The sequence below is a fragment of the Belonocnema kinseyi genome, chromosome 9, assembly GCF_010883055.1.
Source record: "Belonocnema kinseyi isolate 2016_QV_RU_SX_M_011 chromosome 9, B_treatae_v1, whole genome shotgun sequence".
NCBI lineage: Eukaryota > Metazoa > Arthropoda > Insecta > Hymenoptera > Cynipidae > Belonocnema > Belonocnema kinseyi.
Genome location: NC_046665.1, coordinates 1,102,195 through 1,109,259, shown reverse-complemented (window position 1 = coordinate 1,109,259; position 7,065 = coordinate 1,102,195).

The following is a 7,065-nucleotide window of genomic DNA, read 5'->3' as shown; positions in this document are numbered from 1 at the left end:
GGTCCGCCACCTTTCGATCTCCCGCAACAAACATAGCAGCGCCCACATGTTTATATTTTCATGCACAGTTTGTCGGCAAAAATGCTTGTGCGCATAATCAAATGGCACATCGTATGATGGCGGCTCTCCCCACTAATGGAATTATCTCCCCTCCCGTGAATTCAACCCCGCTCGCCAAGTTAGGATGGCATGCCTAGTCCTGTGTTTCCTATGTTCATGTAGAATACTCAATAAGGAGATCGATCTCCGTACGAACGTTCTGACTGCGGTAACTATACATTTATTGCGCTTAACCACAATGCTCACAAGGAAGGGGACATGCGCACTGTGATTTGCTATCTCCTTTTCTCCCAGGAGAAATGTGCTAATCATGGGCATAGGAAACAAAGGACTAGGCATGCCATCCTAACTTGGGCGAGCGGGGTTGAATCCACGGGAGGGGCGAGAATTTAATGAGTGGGGAGAGCCGCCATCTTACGATGTGTCATTTGATTATGCGCATGAGCGTTTTTGCCGACAAACTATGCATGAAAATATAAACATGTGGGCGCTGCCATGTTTGTTGCGGGACATCAAAAGGTGGCGGACCTCCCCCCTCATTGCATCAACCCCGCAATGGCGTGCCTAGTCCCTTGCTTCCTATGTCCATGGTGCCAATGCTTGACCACCACAACAATATATTACCTAATATTATACCAGAGATGAGTTGGGTGATTGCTCATGTAATGGAATAAGAGACTCCGTCAAAATCCGACTGCTAAAAGCGCCGTCTTGGTTTGTGGGTCAACTCCTCGGAGTTACTTTGCAGTTTTCGGCATTTTTCAGACGTTCCGCGTCGGTAATTGCTTAAGTTAGAAAATTTTAAAAATAAGTTACCACCGCAGTTACAATTACCATAAATGTAAATGATGTACTGCGTTAATTATTTATTTACCACTCGAATATTAAATGTTTATTATATAATTATTCTAATGATTCACAATTATTAGTGAGTAGTTATATAATGAAAACTAATTGTTTATTTTTTAAATTAAAATTTTTAATATTATATTGTTACATAGCTACTTATATGCTATAAATCATAAATTATTACTTATAATTTTAATACATCAGCGGAAAAAGTTTTATGTTCACCTATTTTTTAATGACTGATAAGTTTTATTTATTTTAATTATGACAGAGCTAAACATTTTTCTCTTTAAAATGTTGAATGCTATCAAAATTCAAAATTCTGTATAAACCGCCACTTTTTTAAAAATTAAAAAATTCTTTGTATGGTTATTCATAGTGTTAAAAAAATTCAACAATTTATCCTCATGACTTTTTTCGAAAAATCAAAAATGACTAGAGTTATAGCATTTTCAAAATCCCAAAAAAATAAACTAAAATGAACAATTTAGGCCAAACAACGCATGATAAGAAAAAAATCTGGAGAAGAAAAGCATTGCTTTTTGAAAGCCCTACAAGATTATGATAACAATTTTTTCAATTTGGTCAATAGGTTGAAAATTCCAAATTTGATCATACAAAAAAATTTCGAAACCACATTTTTTCAAGATTTAAAAATTCTATGTACGGTTGTTCATAGTACTCAGAAACTCAAACAATTTATTCCCATGACTTTTTTCTATAAAAAGAAAATTATCAGAGTAAGAGCGTTTTCAAAATCCAAAAATACAAGCTGAAATGAACATTTTAAGCCAAGCAACGCATGATATGAAAAAAGGCCAGGAGAAGAAAAACTTAGCTTTTTGAATGCCCTACAGGACTACGATAACAACTTTATTAATTTGGTCGGAAAGTTGAACATTGCAAATTTGATCGTACCAAAAATAATGAAAAATTCCAAAATTCCATTTTTTGGTGAAACTATGCAAGATATGAAAAAAGTGAAAAAGCTCAAATTGCGCGCCCTGGAAAGAACTACAAATTGATAATTAATCACTTTTCGATATAAGCTACGAAAAAAAAGAGACAACAATTTTTCATCCAAAAAAGAGCTATCATTTTTTATAGGACAGTTAGTTTTTGCTTTAGTCGTAAAAAATAACATTCTAAATAAAAATATTAAATTTGTTTGAAAGAACGACACAAAGTATGAACTTAAATTACCAGACAACAGTTGTTCGCCCAAAAAGATGCATAAATTTATTATTTATCATTTTTCGATTGGACGAGTAGATCTTCTTTTAATTGTAAAACATAAGATAAAATATGCAAAAATGAACTTTTTGGAAAAAGCACAGAACAGACGAAAGAGGGCATAGACTCCTATATAATACCCTATATTTAAAGCAAAATAACAAACAAATACAGAAATAATCATGATAAATACAATTTGCTTTTTATTTTGCAATTTTTTAATAAGTAATCCCAGGCAGAGTTACATAAAAATGTATTATAATTGATATAAAAGTGTTGTGTATAATGTAGACAAGTTGACATGTTGGACAAAATCGAGTGCGAAGCACGAGATACGTGATGAGAATGTATTCGTTAAAGCCAAAAGAGCTTTAAGAAAAGAGAGTTCAAAATCACAAAATTACAGTTGTCAATCCGTTCACCTTTGATTTTAAAAGATCTGTGCCCGAATGCGGAAGAAATGCGGAACAAATGCAAAGACTAAGTGCGGAGTGCGATTGCCATCAGTCGCGTGCCGTATAGGTGCGCTCAAACTCTCTTTGAACGAAAGAGAATTCACAATTACAAAATTATAGTAGTGGATGTTTTGAGTCTTAATTTTAAAATGTTTACACAAGAATGTGCGAAAATATAAAGACCGAGCGTGTAGCGTAAGGTAAATACATAATCGAGCGCGAAGCGCGAGATAAATGTATAATCGAGCGCGAAGCGCGAGAACCAACAGTTGCGCGCCCTAGGGGATGAGAATGTGCCCGCGTAACGGGCAGATTTTTTATGTATAAATCCACGCTGGAACAGATGTCTCTCAACTTCACATTCTATGCGCATTTGAAATTTTTTCTTTTACTAAGGCGGGCCGAAAATCAGTGCATTAATTTTAGTACAATTAAATTACAATGCGGCTATATACGAGGTTATTGGTAGTACTCGCATTTGCCTAAACATTTGATAAAAATGTTTAGTGTTGCACAATCATTTATTCTGTACGTGAGAGGGTACCCACGCGAATCCGTGTACAAATAGAAGTTATTAAAGTAAAAATGATTATCGTGGTATGTTATTGAACTTTATTTCCAAATAAAATAATTGCAAGCAAAGTAGTGATTCGCGCGAAGCGCGCGTATGAGCTTTTATTTTGGTTGAAAATTCGTCTTTTTGGTAGATAGTTCGTCTTCTTGATTGACAATTAATCTTTTTAGTTAAAAATTCAAATGCTATTTTCTTGAAAATTAATGTATTTTGTAAACAATTCGCCCTGTTTGTCGATAGAATGATTTATTTAACTATGAAAATTCAACTGAACGCAATTGATAATGAAGCTATTTTGTTGAAAGTAAAAAAAAATTAACTAATCCAGTTGAATATTCCTTCAATTCAGTTGAAAATTCATCTCTTTCATTAAAAATTTGACTATTTGGTTGAAAATGATTTTTTAAACTGAAAATGCAACTATTTCATTTTTAGTTTAAAATTTATATTTTTCATTTGAAATGCAACTATTTGTATAAAAATTGTCCTTTCTGAGTTGAATATTCCTGTATTTTGTTAAAAATTGGTCTTCTTTGTACTCTCTAAATCTAAATCAGTACATGTCTAATTCAAATCAGCGTATATACACTGCTAAAACAGTGAAATGTAGCTGCTGATCAGTGAAACTTCACTGAGCGATTTCAAATAGATTTCAAAGATTGAACCAAGGATTTCAATAATTGCCTGATGCTTTTGCAAAGATTTTGAGAGAATTCACTAAGATTTTAGAAAGATTTCACAAAATTTTCAATGATTTCCCAATGACTTTAAAGATTTCACAAAGCTTACAAATATTTCGCAGAAATTTAAAATAGATTTCAAAGATTGAACAAATAATTCCAATGACGTCCTAATGATTTTATAAAGATTTCAAACATTTCGGAAAGATTTAGGATATGTTTAGAAGATTTCACAGATATTTCCATTATTTTACAAAGGCTTCTATTATTTCACAAAGTTTTCAGAATTCTCAAAGATTTTAAACATTTTGAATAGATTTAAAAAAGTTATTTCGCGAAAATTTCACGAAGAATTTACAAAGGTTGCAATAATATCTCAAAGATCTTATGAAGACTGTACAAAAATTTCAAATATTTCGCAAAGGTTTCGGATAAATATAAAAGAATTCGGAAAGGCTTCTATTATTTCACATAGACTTCAAATAGATTTTAAAGATTAAACAAAGCAAGAAAGAATTGAAAGGTTTCTATATCCTACGATCGGATGAGTTTAAGCATCTTATTTACGAGTAGGCAAATCAAAACTTTGGCCCTCCCTGGTCGATTTCTATTGCACATAGGAATAGGAGGGGACTAGCCCCATGCTACCTAACTTGGGCGCGGGGATTAATCATAAGTTACAAGGGGAAGTGGACCATGTTGGTTTGCAAAAGCAATAGAGGTTTGTCAATCTAAGATCTAGGTAGAATAGCCCGCTCGTTATTTAGATCCGACAACGACATGCCTATTCTGCCGTGATTTGGAAGAACACCGCTAACTGCAAATCGGATAAAGTCACCTGAAGCAATTAATGGTAGGCGGCTCAAGGGCCTTATCCAAAATGCAGTTAACGGAGTTCTTCCAAATCAAGACAGTATTTCTCTCCTGTATGTATGTACATATCAAATACAAAGATTTTTAATTTAAAATTAAATTAAATTGTCTAAATTTAAATTAAATTAAATTAAATTCAAATTTTTTACGATATTGACTAAGTTCTAATTGAATTTGCTTGAAATTTAAGAAAAATACATATATCAAACGATTTTTATAACAGAATCTCTGAATAACAAATGACCAACTTCAATTTTTTAAATTAAATTAAATCAGACTAATCAAAATTGAATAATGTAATTGAAAAATAATGTTTCATTCGTAGCGATTACAATTTTACAATTAAAAATTTGTTAAAGTTAAAGCTTTATTATTTAATGAAATATTAGTAATTAATAACCATTTAATTAACTATAAATATAATATCACATTTGAAATCTTAGGTAAAAATCTTTTCAAATTAGTATTAATAATTTATCGTATCGATATTCAGGAAAAGTTCCACAAAAATAATAGTTATATCAATTATTATTAAACTTTTGATAAAAAATAAAAATGGTAACTACTAATTCAGATTTTCTTTCAGCTGAACCGAAAGAAGTAGAATTTTAGTCTACGATTCTAATTTGAAAAAAAAAATATATATATATATATATATATATATAAAAGCAATGAAAATTATGTAAAATATTAATAATATTGATACTGAATAGCTCCTAATATAGAATCTATTGAATTGAAGATCATACTCGAATTATTATTATATAAACTCCTTATCTTTAAAAACACAATAATGAATTTAAATTTAAATAACATGAATCAAAATAATTAGGTATAATTATGCACAGTATTAATTATAAATTAATTAATAATTATATAATTATTATTGAATTATTTTAAGAACTGGAGATAATAAATAAAAAATTATCTTTATTATAACATTTTCTAGTTGAAAAAATCATTAAAGCCAAAGTTTAGTTAAATAATTAAGTTTAAAGGAGTAGATTTGATACATTTTTCTTAATTTATTATTTTATTATGTATATTATTACCAACTCCGATCTTCTCTACCGACTTTATCAAATTGTACCCTGTTTTCCCAAATGAGTAGCAGGTAAACCCATGGACATAGGAAACAAGGGACTAGGCATGCCATTGTGGGGGTGATGCAATGAGGGGGGAAGACCGCCACCTTTTGATGTCCCGCAACAAACATGGCAGCGCCCACATGTTTATATTTTCATGCACAGTTTGTCGGCAAAAATGCTCGTGCGCATAATAAAAAAATGGCACATCATAAGATGGCGGCTCTCCCCACTCATGGAATTCTCCCCCCTCCCGTGGATTCAACCACGCTCGCCCAAGTTTATACTGTCACATTATTCAATCTGAACATTTCATATCATTTAATGATTACAAATAAATCTGTATTACTTACCCATACTTTCTAGGTCACAATTTGTCAACTTAATTCTGTACAAAACATACAGAAATAAATAAGCACGTATATTGACATACACAATTGACAATATTTACGGGAACGTAACTTCAGTATTTAGTTGTCATTCAACACGGGCGCAAATAAAAAAAAGTCAACCAATCAGGCGGCACCCTCGGGAACCCTTCCTTCGCGACATTTTGGATCGAGTTCGGGCGGCGGACTTAAATCGACTGGGGAATACAATATAATTTGTCATGCTTAGCATAGAAAAGTTGAAATAATTCATGATTAATAAAGGAATAAAAGTTACGAAGGCCTGAAATAATGTATTCAAATTAATGCCAAGGAGTTGATCTTTATTAATATAAATCAGAAGTAAGGCACTTATTATTTATAATAATATACAGAAAATTCGTACGAAACATAGACAAGAGCACATTCGTTTTTATTATAGTAGAGTAAAATTGAATAAATTATTAAATAAATTTAATATATTAATATAATTTAATAAAACTATATCATTTTGATACAGTAGGATGAATAGCTATATAAATGCACACACACAAGATTCATATTTTAGTGCACCTTTCAATTGATAACACTATTTTGGAGCTTCAGCAATATCTGGATATCGATTTTCCTTCTTGTCTAAGATTATTTTATTATTGTGAAAAGTAATCATACCAACAAGAAATGGATACAAATGGTTACAGTGGCTTGGAAAACAATTTTTTAGTTACGAAATTCCTTTACATATATGCGGATAGGGACCATTATTTTCGCAATTTTAATTCATTGTGCGTATATCCGTGTTCGTGGCAGAGCAATTTCTTTTTGTCGAATATACATCAAAATATACATCAAATTATTGGTTTTTATATCGGGTTGAGACTTTACTAA